The following is a 16,148-nucleotide window of genomic DNA, read 5'->3' as shown; positions in this document are numbered from 1 at the left end:
AACTAAGGGTTGTTGGAGAGGAGGTAGGTGGGGGGATGGGTTAAATAGGGGACGGGGATTAAGTAGGGCACTTGTGATGAGCGCTGAGTGTTGTACGTAAGTGATGAATCACTAAATTATATACCTGAAACTAATACTGTACTGTATGTTAACTAACTGGAATTTAAATAAAAATTTGGAGAAAGAAAATAAAACAAAATAAAATAAAATAACGGCTGTCCTAACAAATGTGAGATGATACTTCATTGCAGTTTTAATTTGCTTTCTCTGATGATTAGTGGCAATAAGCATTGTTTTATATAACTGTTGGCCATTTGCAGGTCTTAATTTGGAGAGCTGTCTATTCAAGTTCTTAGCTCATTTTTCTAATTGAAGTGTTAAGCTTTTTTATTGCATTGTATGAGTTCCTTATATATTTTGGAAATTAACCCCTCATCAGATATATGGCCTGCAAATATTTTCTCCCATTCCATAGGTTGCCTTTTCACTCTGTTGATTATATCCTTTGCTGTACAGACGTTTTTAGTTTGATGTAGTCCAACTGTTTTGTTTTTTTGTTGCTTGTGCTTTTGTTGTCATATCCATGAAATTATTGCCAAGACCAATGTCAGGAAGCAGCATTCTTCAATGAGCTGCTACTATGCATGTGGTTCTTCTTTCTTTGCTATAAATCTATTATTTCTAGTTTGGTCTTCTGTATTATAGATATTTTATATTATAGATGTTATACATATTTGCAGACCATATATTTTCAGTTATTCTCAAATTTCAGTGGGGATATATGCAAATTGAACTTCTACACTCATTTGGGACATAAACTTACATAACAAAAAGGCTACTGTTTTTGTTATTTAAATATACAGGGATTTTTTTTTCTATAGTAGCAAGCAGAAAGAAAGATTCAAACTGACATGTACTCTGTAGACCTAAAAGTAGAATTTTATCCAAGAAAGCATCACTTCATTATTATCTAGTGAATACTATCTCTGCCAAGCATGTATTGCATGATTACCCACTGTCATGACTAGTACCAATATCTCATTTATGAATTTTAATGCAATTTTGGTTTGAATTGAATCAATATCATCTTAAAATGTCTTTGGTAGAACACGCCTACAAGGCATAAAGTGCACAGAAATTACCAGTTTACTTTTATGTAATGTTGCCAAGTATATGAATACTAATGTGAGTCAGCTGAGAGGAGCCCAGAGTTCTTAGCCAGAAGACTTGTACTTTGAGCTTTGGAATAACTCTTATGTATTTTGACCTTGGATGGAGTCTTATTATCCTCCTCTGTAAAACGGGACTAACAGCAACTGCCTTGCTTTCTTTAGAGATTTGTCTATAGACTGGAAAAGCAATAATGCATTTACTAACACCTGTGTACCCGGCTTGACTATATACTCAGCTATTTGGTAATTAGCTCAATTAAAGTGAACCAAAGGGGCACAAGTTGCTGATTTTATTTCTAGTTAAAGTAATTATCTTCACACTGTGCCATAGCCTAATTTAGTCCAGTCACTCTGTAAATATATGTGTCTGTGGAGGAGATCAGCTGAGGGTGGGTGGTAGTTCAATATTGATGTATTTCAGCTGTAGGAAAACAATCCCTACGTGTACCCTACTTGTGCTTATGAGTCCAGGAGCAAGGTTTTGTATAAAGAACAGCATGTTGATGTTTTACAAGGTTGAAAATATAGCTATAATTCATAAACACTTCAAATAGTATTTCCTTCCTGAAAGCTTCCCTCCTCCTCTGGCTTACTCCTAATATTCAATTTAACACTACTTTGCTTATATGGCAAACTCCATGATGGCCAAGTACATATCAGTTTGTCAGTTTTGCTCACCACTGAGTCTGTTGTGTCTAATACAGTGCTTGACACATGGCAGATGCTCAGTAATAATTATATTAAGTATAATATATATTTATTATATATAGCATGTATATGTAATATGTATGTACATAAAACTGTTGACTTACAGACTCATTAATCCCACCATCCACCACTCAGCTCCTACCACAGCATCAGATACTTTTTTAGGTCCACAGTAAATTGTGACTGTATATTCTTCATATAATAGGATAAGACTGTAGGAATGTAGTAACCTATTATTTTACATTAAACTCAAACATTAATCCTCATATAATACTCAAATGCATACCATATTGTGCCTAAATAGGATACTGTCTTCAATAATTTGCAAATACTTGCACCAAAATTTATTTTCCATTCACTGAAAACTATCAGTCCAGAGATGAATAGGAAGGCATGATTAAAGTTTTGGAGCAATCCAGTCTAACCTAGAGATGGAGGCTCATTTAAATTCCCTAATGAGCCCTGTTCCAGAACTTCAGGTTTATAGTTCTCTCTGAGGCTTCTGGTTATTTTGCCTAATAGATGTCCCAGTCTTGTTAATCAAACAAGTCCTCAATATTAAATATAAAGCTCGTAAAATTGAAGTTATATTGAATTTATTTTAGCAGAGGTCTGAAGCTACTTTCTACTAATGACTAACTTCAGGAAATAATTTGCCTAGGTTTTAACAATGTGCTAGGCCCACAACTTGAGTTATAATGTATTTACCTACCATATTTAGTGGTAAAAGGGAAAAAATCATGGATCCTCCCTTTTGGACTAAGAATTAATAAATTTTATAATTTAGTTAAGTTTGCATAAAAAGTAGGTTTGTGAATACATATATACATACATGTATATGGTATTTATTTGTACCTTCTAAATTAGAATATCAATAAGTTATATTTCATCTCTGATTTAACCATTCTTGTAAAATAATAGGATTATGAAAATTCCCAGTCCAGAGACATGAAAAATAGCATACAAATCTGTAATACCTAAAGGCCATACCATTGTATAATTTATAGGTTTTATGCTCATAACTTAAGTCAAATGTTAGATGATTGACATTTCATTTTTAATCCCTTTCAGACCTGACAATCTGGATTATGAATTGTAAGCCAATATCTCCAACCTTATTTTGGTTTTAAATGTTTTAAAATATTCCCCTTTTTGAGAGACAGAGAAAGAGAGAAAGTGTGTGTATAGAAGAAAAAGAGAGAAATTGAGATCATCCATTTTTTTTCTTTATTAAACAAACCTTGTAAAATGAAAGTTATGCTTTACTAGCATGATTTTTTTCCTTTTTGGTATAGTTCCTTCATAATATTTTTTATTTAGTATTTGGCAAAGAAAATTAAACACACCCACTAGTGTACCATTCCTGGTGAGATTGTTTAGTATGTATAAAACAATAATACTTGACCATTTTCTTCTTTATCAACCACAAAGTACCCCTGGGCATCAAAATAGTTCTGTCCTAAATTTTGGGGAAAATGAGTAGTATAATTGAAGTGCTTTGCCAGCACCGTGCTGTCAAATTACCTGTGTGGCAGTCAACTGGGTCTCAAATGAATTAACTTTTACCCTCTCCAGAAGCAGGACAATTGGGGGACTTCTCACTGCAGGCTTCACAACATACAACAGAACTGTCACTCCGGAGTGGGTTTGAAAATCAGTCAAATGAAAGTTAAATTGCTTTACCTTCAACTTGCTCCATTAACTTTGGAAATTATTCCCATAGTTATGTCACAACTCTTCTTCAGCATGCAATCCTGAGGGGAAGTCATTCCCTGGTCTGCTTTCACTAAGGGTATGCTGACTTCATGACAGCCCCATGTCTGAATAGTATTTTCATTCCATGTGACTGTGTAGGAAAATCTTATGTTCAAATGGGAACTTTTTAAAAAAGATTTTATTTATTTATTTGAGAGAGAGAGGGAGTGAATAATCAGGGGGAGAAGGAGAGGGAGAGAGACAAGCAGACTCCATACTGAGTGTGGAGCTCCATGAGGGGTTCAGTCCCACAATCCCGAGATCATGACCTCAGCCGAAATCAAGAGTCAGATGCTCAACCAACTGAGCCACCCAGGCACCCCCAAATGGTAACTTTTAACCAATGGAAAATTCTGAGATTTTTACCTCTGATACTTGGATTCACTTAATCCATCATTCATTCACTAATTCCTTTCTTCAAAACACATTTAAGTATCAATTATAATCTAGATTCTAAGCAAACTATGGTAGATATGACAAAGAATACAAAATAAATCCTGTCAGTGAGCTCAGAATCTAGGGAAGGAAATGAAACATAAGTAACACACAAAGTTTTAACTATAGTATTATTTTATTTATTTATTTTTTATATTTTTATATTTTCTTTATCTTTTTCTTTTTTTTAATTTAAATTCAAGTTAGTTAACATACAGTGTATTATTAGTTTCAACGTAGAGTTTAGTGATTTATCAGTTGCATGTAACACCCAGTGCTCATTACATCAAGTTCCCTCCTTAGTGCCCTTCACCCAGGTACCCCAACCCCTCACCCACTCCCCTCTAGCAACCCTCAGTTTGTTCCCTATAGTTAAGAGTCTCCTATGGTTTGCCTCCCTCTCTGTTTTTATCTTATTTTATTTTTCCTTAGTTTCCTCTATGTTCATCAGTTTTTTTTCATAAATTCCATATATGAGTGAAATCATATGGTAATTGTGTTTCTCTGATTGACTTATTTCACTTAGCATAATACCCTCTAGTATTCTTTTATTTTTTTTATTTTTTTTAAAGATTTTATTTATTTATTTGAGAGAGAGAGAGAATGAGAGATAGAAAGCACGAGAGGGAAGAGGGTCAGAGGGAGAAGCAGACCCCCTGCTGAGCAGGGAGCCCGATGCGGGACTCGATCCCGGGACTCCAGAATCATGACCTGAGCCGAAGGCAGTCGCTTAACCAACTGAGCCACCCAGGCGCCCTCTAGTATTCTTTTTGATGGCTGAGTAATATTCCTATATATATATATATATATCTCACACCTTTTCTTTATGTATATCACACCTATTCTTTATCCATTCATCCATCCATGGACATCTGGGCTCTTTCCATATTTTGGCTATTGTGGACATTGCTGTTATAAACATTGGGTGCATGTGCCCCTTTGAATCACTATTTTTGTGTCTTTTGGATAAATACTTAGTAGTGCAATTGCTGGGTCATAGGGTAGTTCTATTTTTAACTTTCTGAGGAACGTCCATACTGTTTTCCAGAGTGGCTGCACCAGTTTGCAGTCCTACCAACGGTGTAAGAGGGTTCCCCTTTCTCTGCATCCTCGCCAACATTTGTTTCCTGAGTGGTTCATTTTAGCCATTCTGACCCGTGTGCGGTGATATCTCATTGTGGTTTCGATTTGTATTTCCCTGATGGCTAGTGATGTTGAGCATTTTTTCATGTGTCTGTTAGCCATTTGTATGTTTTCTTTGGAGAAATGTCTGTTCATGTCTTCTGCCCATTCCTTGACTGGATTATTTGTTTTTGGGGTGTTGAGTTTGATAAGTTCTTTATAGATTTTGGATAGTACTCCTTTATCTGATATGTCATTTGCAAATATCTTCTCTTATTCCATAGGTTGCCTTTTAGTTTTGTTGACTGTTTCCTTTGCTATGCAGAAGATTTTATCTTGATGAAGTCCCGATAGTTCATTTTTGCTCATTTCCCTTGTCTTTGGAGACGTGTCATGCAAGAAGTTTCAGTGGCTGAGGTCAAAGAGGTTGCTGCCTGTGTTCCCTCTAGGATTTTGATGGATTCCTGTCTCACATTTAGGTCTTTCATCCATTTTGAATTTATATTTGTATATGGTGTAAGAAAGTGGTCCAGTTTCATTCTTTTGCATGTTGCTGTCCAGTTTTCCCAGCACCATTCATTGAAGAGACTTTTTTCCATTGGATATTCTTTCCTGCTTTGTCGAAGATTAGTGGACCATAGAGTTGAGGGTCCATTTCTGGGTTCTCTATTCTGTTCCATTGATCAATGTGTCTGTTTTCATGCCGGTACCATACTGTCTTGATGATTATAGCTTTGTAATACAGCTTGAAGTCCAGAATTGTGATGCCTCCAGCTTTGGTTTTCTTTTTCAACATTCCTCTGGCTATTCAGGATCTTTTCTGGTTCCATACAAATTTCAGAATTATTTGTTCCAGCTCTGTGAAAAATGTTGGTGTTATTTTGATAGGGATTTCTTTGAAGTGTAGATTGCTTTGGGTAGTATAGACATCTTAACAATATTTGTTCTTCCAATCCATGAGCATGGAATCCATTTCTTTGTTTCTTCCTCAATTTCTTTTATAGGTGTTCTACAGTTTTCAGAGTACAGATCTTTTACTTCTTTTGTTAAGTTTATTGCTAAGTATCTTATGGGTATTGGTGCAATTTTAAGTGGGATGGATTCCTTGATTTCTCTTTATGCTGCTTCATTATTGGTTGTTTAGAAATTCAACAGACTTCTGTGTGTTGAGTTTATATCCTACGACTTTGCTGAATTCCCTTGTCAGTTCTAGCAATTTTTTGGTGGAGTCTTTTGGGTATTTTTTTTTTTTTTGACAGAGAGAAAGAACATGAGTAGTGGGAGGGGCAATTGGAGAAGGAGAGAATCTCAAGCAAACTCCATGCTGAGTGTGGAGCCTGACATGGGGCTTGATCTCATGACCCTGAGATCATGACCTGAGCCCAAACCAAGAGTTGGACACTTGACTGAGCCACCCAGGCACCCCTATAGCATTAAAAAAAAAAAAACCTTAAAACAACAAACAAATAGCCAGTGTTAGATCATTGAAGGCCTACAAAGTTTTAAAGTACCCCCTGGAAGTGCAGCCTCGGTGCTATGGAAGTTTATATAAAGGAGTGGTTAGTCCTACCTTGGGTGTTGAAGCAGAACCTCAAGCAGCTGGATCTCCTGTGAGGAGAAGGGTTTACACAAATGGAAAGGTGGGGAAGGAATTTTCAGTGAAGAGAAGGATAACAAAGGCATAGAGGTAGGAAGTTCAGATTTGTTTTAACTTGGATAGAGGTTATGCTGTAAAACATGATGTGAGTCCTCCTTCCCCTAATGAGTATAGACAGTAAAGAATTACCTTAAGTCTCTTTCATAGATAAGCAGGGTACTTTATAGAGTGACTGTCATCAGCATATGCTGAGTCAATATTACCACCCAGATGTATGGAACTATTGAGGCCAAGCTCCCTGGTTATGTTAGATGTTTTTATTCTGTTCTGTGGTCACAGACGGTACCGCTAACACTACCCAGGAGCCTCTCCAAATTATCCTTCTGGTCACAGAGGAGCCCATGAAAAGGAGTCATCAAACCTCTTACTAAATAAATCAAATCCCCCAAACGTGTGGTCAGTGTGCATGGAGTGTAGCACCATAGTCACATACAAAGGACATGACATTTAATCCTAGGCTGTGACACAGGCCAATGAATTGACTGCTTATAGGTCAGTTTATTTCCATTTAGCCTTCTGCAGTGAAAAAAAGGCAGTGGAGGTTTAATTCATCAGGAGATTGTGTAAATGTATTGTCTATTGTCATTAGGATTTGGTTTGCAGATAAATGCACATGTACAAGCTTGCTTCTGCCCAGCTACTTATGACAGAGTACAATAAATTTATGCAACTCTTTTCCCTATCTTCCTCAAGAGTCATTACTTCTTGTCTATTCCTTATAGAGTTATGGAATTTTTAATCAAGAAAATATTTTAGTACAGTGTTTTTTTCAAAGTACAGTCTGAGAACACCTGTCTCAGATGTCTTCTTTTCATGATCCAGGTTGTGGAATCACAGTCTAGTCCAATTGGATCAGTCTCTAAGGATAGGACCCAAGCACCTGCATGTTTAAGAAGCTTCTCAGATGATCTCATGTAAATTAAATTTGCCAATGACTACCTTCAAAGATAGTCTAACTCCATCATTTCTCAAATCAGTAATGTCTAATTCAGAAAGGAGAAGTGACTTGTCAGGGTTAACAAAGGAAATACCCACAAAACTCATCCTTTCCCAGGCCTCTGAGATCTGAGTCCAGGGTTCTTTCTACCACCCTGCAATGTTTATACTCCTTGTCCCCCCAGTCATATGCTTGTTGTGCAAAATTCTGAGGAGGAAGAATTTTTAGTGATCAACTACTATCAATACTCAAACTCTTTTTGACTTATAATGATGTATTTTAATATAGTTGTTGAGAATATACTTTTGGCAATACTTCCATGTTCCAGTGAACAGTTTAATTCACAATGTAGTCTCAACTTGGAATCTTTGTATAGAGAAAACAATAAACAAAGATAGTTGGTAAGTTTATAATGTAGTCTCAATATAGGCTTTAGATTTGTGCCAAAACTTTGTACCAGCAGGATGGAATTGCAGGAAATGATGCTGAGAAACTAAACACTGCAGGTTGACTAGCCCATACTGAAGACCAAAACTCCTGCCCAGTTTGTTCTCTTTCTTAGAGTCACTGTACCTGGTGCCTTTGTTCTTTTCAGTTACTATTGTATTGGTGAAAGTGAGAACATTCTGGACCCTGCCCACAAGGAATGACTCCAGAAGTCAGCTTAATTACTTTGAAAACAATTAAAAAACATTTCATTTGAAGTAGCCTGGCTTAAGTAATAGCTATCAGGTGAAATGGGGCATCTTTTTGTGACCCAGAATAATAGGCTTTCTGCACACTCTACCTAGACTTTATGAGAGGCAAGTCCCAGTTGTTGAAAACTCTTAAAATAATTTCACCTGTGACCAAATGTGGGCTTTGGGTACTGAAAAATTGGAGCTTTTATTCATGCCGACATGTAGTGTAGTTTTAGAGAAAAAAAAAACACCTCATGGGTAGATTGTTTAATTTTTTTTTATATTTTTTTATTATGTTATGTTAGTCACCATACAGTACATCATTAGTTTTTGATGTAGTGTTTTTAAAGAAAGTGGATCTACAGAATAACAATCCCCTGCCAGGTAAATTCAGTTTAGACTAAGACCTCTTTTTTTTTTTTTCCTTAAAATGACAAAGGTTTTAAATCTGAGAACTGTTAGTCTGCTTTTATTGGTACTGCCAGCACCTGTAGTCCCTTCTGTGGGTTCTGCATCTCATCTGATGTGATAAAGTGCTTTCACGGAGCCAAAAGATTTCTCAGGATTTTAGAAGTCTTGTTTGGTAGCCCTGCAAATTAAGCTTTTGTATTTTGAATTCTCAGACTTCACCTCTGGCTGTTTTAGCTTCTTATTGGGATTGGAGAGGAGGAAGAAAAAACATTTCACCTCAGATAAAATATTCCTCATGTGTGCTAATCATCTGAGCTCATAGTTGAGAAGGAGCTTCAGTAATCACTAAATATCTTCATTAATGGAGCTAGTTGTTTTGTAGGACTTCTAAGCAACACCTCCTGTGATAAGGACCCACCCCATCATCTTTGATGTCCTACCTGTGTATCGCTCAGGGCCTCTTTATTTTTTATGGGCTTTTGCTCAGTTTCCTATTTTGGATCATTAACATGATTTAAATGTGAGGTAATCACCAAGTGCACATGACTTGATCATTACTCTCTTTACGTTATTCTCTTTTTTGAAATAAGGTAACCATTTGCCTGTAGGTTCAGTCATAGGTATTGGCCATTTTCCTATCTGTAAAAATAACTATGCAGGATTCAATGATCTGTAAGTTCCCTTTCCATTTCAATATCATGTGGTTAGACCTAGGGCACCTTTTAGTCTAACTTGTCTGTCATTTTTTTGGTATGTATTTGTAAAAGGAAGATAGCTAATATTTTGTTTAGAAAAGAGCTGTGTCCCTGCATTCTCAAGTGAAGATATAGTTGATTTCAAGTTAGAGCATATTACAATAAAAAAAGGCTATTGTAAAAGCCTTTTTGACAATAGGCACCACTAAATGTAATGCATTAGGAGTTATATGTATCTTTATTTTAATATCCCTATATGAACAGTGTGTAAAAACCATATAAGTGTTTCCCGTTTGCAACTTCAATTTGAATACCATTTTATTTTTAAGAGGGAATTTTAGAAATATAGGTAAAATCAAACTATACACTGTTACTATGGTTATCATCTGTTTAATGGAAGCATTGAAGAATATTTATCCTTGACATTTTCCAAATGAAGTTCAGTGAATTGTGCACAGGGGAATACAAATTGATGCATTCATCCTGACTTGAAAAAAACACTCTGGCTTTGTTAAACACTCTTTTAAAATTTTATATTCTCAGCGAGGCATTAAAATCCAGTTTTGTGATAAAAAAATAAGTTCTATATATAGAATTTAGGCCAAAATATGAAATTTTCATCAAAAGAAATTGAAAACATTAGGAATGTATATAATGTCTCCATTTTTTTGGGAAAGCAATGGTAAATTAAGAAGCTAGATAATGAATGCTAACATTAGGTTGGAGTTTTAATTTGCTATATAATATGAGGGTCATTTATCTCTTCCCCTACCATTTTCTTAATTAACAAATCATATTAGAAGCATATGAACAGTTTACCCCTTATTCAGTGCTCTGGACTGTTGTATAATAAATTGAGGACACATTCATTTTCTACTTTCCTTTATTAAGATATCATCCTTTGGGTGCTTTCCAGTCTACCAGTGAACAATAAACACTGCTAGCTCCAGATGGTGAGAAACTGAATACCGTGCAGGTGCCACACACCTAAGACAGCAGAGAAGATGTATTGGATGCATTCATTGGAATTTTAGGGTGACAAGCAATAGGGATGTCAGTGAAGACAGCCCTTTACTTCCTTTTAGCAGAGTGTCACTTCCTAATTCAACATGATTAAACTCTAATACCATGCATTCTGAGTTGCTATCTTTGTAGTTTTATTGCTTATGCAAGTGGATAAAATGTTGACAGTTGAATCTACTCCAGGGAGTCCAAATGTGTATTCTTTTGAGTATGTTATATTAATATAATAGCTTTATTTTGAGACAGCTTTATTGAGGTATAATTGATTGCACATATTTAATGTATGCAATTTGATGAGTTTGGATATATGCAAATACTTATGATACCATCACCACAATCAAGATATTAGACATATCCATCACCTCCAAAATTCTTTGTGTTCTCCTCTTTTTTGTGTTTGGTAAGAACACTTAATGTGAGATCTATCCTCTTAACAAATCTGTAGATGTGCGATACATTCTTGCTAACTAGAGCCCATAAAGTGCAATGTGGCAAACAGTCATGAAGAACGGGTGACTTATTAAAGGATGTCCAAAAATTTAAAAAAAAAAAGACAATAAAATGGAGGTGGTGATGTAGTACGACAAAGACCAGCCATAAGTAAAAGCCAACAACGAATAGAAGATAAGGTTAAAGCAAGTCTTTTAAAGACATTGCCTAGGGGTAACATCTTTCTTCTAAGCCACTCTTGTTTCTGTTAACTATATGGCTGATTGGTTGATTGGCTTTAACCAAATTTATTAATGAAAAAGTTTTAAAATAGTTTTGCAGACTTGAAGAATTAATTAAATGATAGCATTTGTAAACTGTAAGTAGGGATATATATTCTTTTGGTATTTAAGCATGCTGCTACATTTGGTCCAATAAAACAAAGCAAAACAGTGTTTTTAAAGTCAAATCTATTGAGGTAAAATTTACATCCAGTAAAATTCACCTTTTTAAGGTGTACAGTTCTATGAATTTTAAGAATCATGCAATCGACTTTTAGAATATTCCCATTACACGATAAAGTTCCTTCATGTCTCTTCCTTGTCAATCCTATCTTTCTACACCCAGTCCCTGGCAGTCTGTCCCTGGCAGTCACTGATCCCTGGTCTATAATCCTGTAAGTTCACCTTTTCTAAAATGTTATATGAATGGAATCATGCAATATAGAGTCTTTTGTATCTGGATTTTTAATTTACCATAATGCCTTTTACATTCATCCCTGTTGCACGCAACAATTGGTTTTTAGGATAAAATAATATACATACCTTATGAGTTGTAAAATACAGGAAAAAATATGAAGAAAAATCACTAATAATCCTACAGTAAAGAAGACCACCATATTCATTGCTTTTGAAACATTTACTTCTAGGTTTTTCTTTATGCATATATCATTACATACACAAATCATTTGATCTTTTGCTATGTATGTGTATATAAACAGTTTTGTGTTTTTTCAAATAATATTATATTAAAATAATTCCTTGTGTCATTAGTCTTCATGAGTCTAATTATACAGGCTGCAAATGTTATATTGTATGTCAGTTATTTAGCTATACCTATATTTTTAGATATTTTGTGGTTGTTTCCAACTTCTTACTATCATAACAACAGTGGACATTTTGTGATTTAATGCTTTTGAGAAGTGGAAACCTTAGATGTCAGCTGGTCACAGAGTTTGCAGTCTGAATATAAGAGAGGGAATCTGGTGTATGATGAATGCAAAACAAGGACTGTGTTACTCAGAAAAAGCAGTCTTATAGGAATGGATGCTTCTAAGAGAAGTAGTATTATAGTGTAATACACAAATTCTCAAAACTGCAAAATAAAAAAAAAAACACAAACAAAAACAATGTACAGGAATAGCTTCCCTTCATTGAGTATGTTCTATTAAGCACTTGATATATCTTATCTCATTTAACTCTTTTTTTTAAAGATTTTATTTGTTTATTTGATAGAGAGACAGATAGTGACAGAGATAGCGAGAAAGAGCACCAGCAGGGGGAGAGGCAAAGGGAGAGGGAGAAGCAGGCTCCCTGTGGAGCAGGGAACTGGATGTGGGGCTCGATCCCAGGACCCTGGGATCATGACCTGAGCCGAAGGCAGACGCTTAACGACTGAGCCACCCAGGGACCCCTCATTTAACTCTTACAATAATCTTATCAGGTTGCATGGTAGGCAGAACGACACCCTAAGCCCTAGAACCTGTGAATATGTTATACATGGCAAAAAAGGATTTTAAGGATGTAATTAAGGTAAGAGACCTTAAAATAGGGAGGTCATTCTGGATAATTGTTGTGGACCCAGCCGAATCAACATTAGCCCTTAAAAGAAGAGAACTTTCTCTGGTTAGAGTAAGAGGTATGGCAGACAGAAAAGTCAGAGGGATCTGATGCATGAGGACTCAGTGCCCTATTGCTGGCTTTGAGGATGGAAGGGACAAAGTGACAAGGAATGCAAGTGGTGATAAGGAGCTGAGAGAGGATTCCAGTTGAGAGCCAACAAGGAAACAGGGACTTCAGTCCTATAATCACAAAGAACTGAATCCCGCCAATAGCTTATAAGAGGTGAGGAGTAGATTCTTGTCCAGAGCCTCTAAATAAGAGTCCAGCTCTCAGATACCTTGATTTTGGCCTTGTGAGACCTAGAGCAGAGAAACCAGCCAAACCCACTTAGACTTCCAACCTCCAGAACTGTGAGGTAATAAATTTGTGTTGTTCTAATAGGCTGTGTGGTAATTTGTATGACAGCAATAAAAAACTAATACCATTGGGCCTTATTTTTATCTCCACTTAATAATTAAAACCAAAAGTTTAGAGGGCTGTAGTGATTTCTTCAAAGTCACTTCATGGTGGAGTAGGGATTTAATACTAAGACAAACTGACTTTTTGAGACAATTTTAATATGAACATTATTATATATTATTTGTATCTTCTATATATATATATTCTAGATGATCATTTATTTTGTTCCTTTAAAGATGGATATAGTATTTTTAATGACTTTAAAATTTTTCACATTACCTTTGTATCATTAGTTTTTAAAGATTTATTAAAACAACACTCTTTTTATATCCCTAATGCTATTCATTTATGTCTTCTCTGTTTTCTAGTTCTAGGTGTGACTATTTTATTGGTTACTTTTAAGAAACACCCTTTAATTGTATTAACCAACTCTAGTGTTTTCTTCTGTATTGTTTATTAATCTCTTATACTTCCTTTAGATTTATTTAAAATTTTTTATTGTAGTAAAATACACATAATATAAAATATACCATCTTAAGCATGTTTATGTACACAGTTCATTGGTATTAAATATATTCATAATGCTGAGTAACCATCACCACTATCTGTCTCCAGAAGTCTTTTCATCTGGTAAAATTGAAACTCTATACCCATTAAATGATAACCACCATTCCTCACTCTTCCTAGCCTCTGGCAACCACCATTTTACTTTCTGACTCTATAATTTTTACTACTCTAAGTACCTCATATAAGTGAGGTCATACAGTAGCTAGTCATTTTGTGACTAGCTTATTTCATTGAGCAAAATGTCAAGTTTCACCCATGTTTTAGTGTATGTCAGAATAGCCTTTCCTTTTAAGGCTGAATAATATTCTGTATAATAATATTCCATTGCATGTATATACCACACTTTGCTTATCCATTTATCTGTTGATGGTCATTTGGGTTGCTTCCATGTTTTACTACGTATCTTACTGCTATGAACATGGGTATACAAATATGTCATCAAGACCCTGCCATCAGTTTTTTGGGGTATATAGCCAGTAGTGAAATTGCTGGATTATATGGTAATTCTGTTTTTAACTTTTTGAGGAACTGCAGTACTGTTTTCCACAGAGACTGTACCATTTTACTTCCCCAACAACAGTGCACAAGGGTTCTCATTTCTCTACATCTTCATCATTTGATATTTTGTTTTTTGGATAGTAGCCATCCTAATGGGTTTGAGGTGGTATTACCTATAGAATCAATGGTGATGTCCCCACTTTCATTTCTAATTTTAGTAATTTGAGTATTTTCTCCTTTTTTCTTAGTCCATCTAAGCTAAAAGTTTGTCCATTTTGTTGATCTTTTCAAAGAACCAACTTTTGGTTTCAACGATTTTTTTCTATTTTTTATTATTCTCTATTTCATCTGTCTCTGCTGTAATATTTATTATTTCCTGCCTTCTGCTAGCTTTGGGTTTAGTTTTTTCTTTTATTTCTAGCTTAAGTTGTAAACTGAGGTTGTTGACTGGAGATCTTTCTTATTATTTTTTTTTGGAGTCTACTTGACACACAATGTTACATTAGTTTCAGGTGTACAACTTAGTGATATGACAAACTTATACATTATGCTGTGATCACCACAAGTATAGCTACCATCAGTCCCATTACCTTGCTATTACAATATCATTGACTGTATTCCTTGTGCTCTGCTTTTTATTCCTGTGACTTACTTATTCTGTATCTGGAGGCCTGTATCTCCCTCTCCCCTTCATGCATTTGCCCAACCCCCTCCCTCCCCTCTGGCAACCATCAGTTTGTTCTCTATATTTATAGTTCTGACCCTGCATTTTGTTTGTTTACTTTTTTAATTCCACTTATGAGTGAAATCATATGGTATTTGTCTTTCTCAGTCTGACTTATTTTATTTAGCATAATACCCTCCAAGTTCATCATGTTGTCTCAAATGGCACAATCTCATCCTTTTTATGGCTGTGTAATATTTCAGTATCTCTGTGTGTGTGTCTGTGTGTCTGTGTCTGTGTATATCACATTTTCCTTATCTATTTCTCTATTGGTAGACACTTAGGTTGCTTCTATGTCTTGGCTATTATAAGTAATGCTGCAATAAACATGGCGATGCATATATCTTTTAGTTTTTTAAAAGATTGCATTTATTCATTTGAGAGAGAGGGAGAGAGCACAAGCAGGGGGAGCAGCAGAGGGAGAGGGAGAAGCAGACTCCCCACTGAGCAGGAAGCCTGACCTGGGGCTCAATCCCAGGACCCTGGGATCATGACCTGAGCTGAAGTCAGAAGCTTAACCGACTGAGCCACCCTGGTGCCCCAGGGATGTGTATATCTTTTCAAGTTAGTGTTTTTGTTTTCCCTGGGTAAATACCCAGTAGTGGAATTATTGGATCACATGGTATTTCTATTTTTAATTTTTTGAGAACCTCCATACTGTTTTCCACAGTGGCTGTACCAGTTTTTATTCCCAACAACAGTGCTGCTAACATTTGTTGTTTTTTGTGTTTTTTATTTTAGCCATTCTAACAGGTTTGAGATGTTATCTCATTGTGGTTTTGACTTGCATTTCTCTGACAATTAGTGAGGTTGAGCATCTTTTTATGTGTCTGTTAACGATCTGTTAACCATTCTTTAGAAAAAATGTCTATTCAGGTCCTCTGCCCAATTTTTAATCCAATCATTTGTTTTGATGGTGTTGAGTTGCATGAGTTCTTTATATATTTTGGATGTTTACTCCTTATCAGATATATCATTTGCAAATATCTTCTTCCATTCAGTAGATAGTCTTTTTTTTTATTGATGGTTTCCTTT

This window comes from Zalophus californianus, chromosome X, assembly GCF_009762305.2.
Source record: "Zalophus californianus isolate mZalCal1 chromosome X, mZalCal1.pri.v2, whole genome shotgun sequence".
In the NCBI taxonomy this organism is placed as follows: domain Eukaryota; kingdom Metazoa; phylum Chordata; class Mammalia; order Carnivora; family Otariidae; genus Zalophus; species Zalophus californianus.
This window is presented reverse-complemented; position numbering follows the sequence as displayed.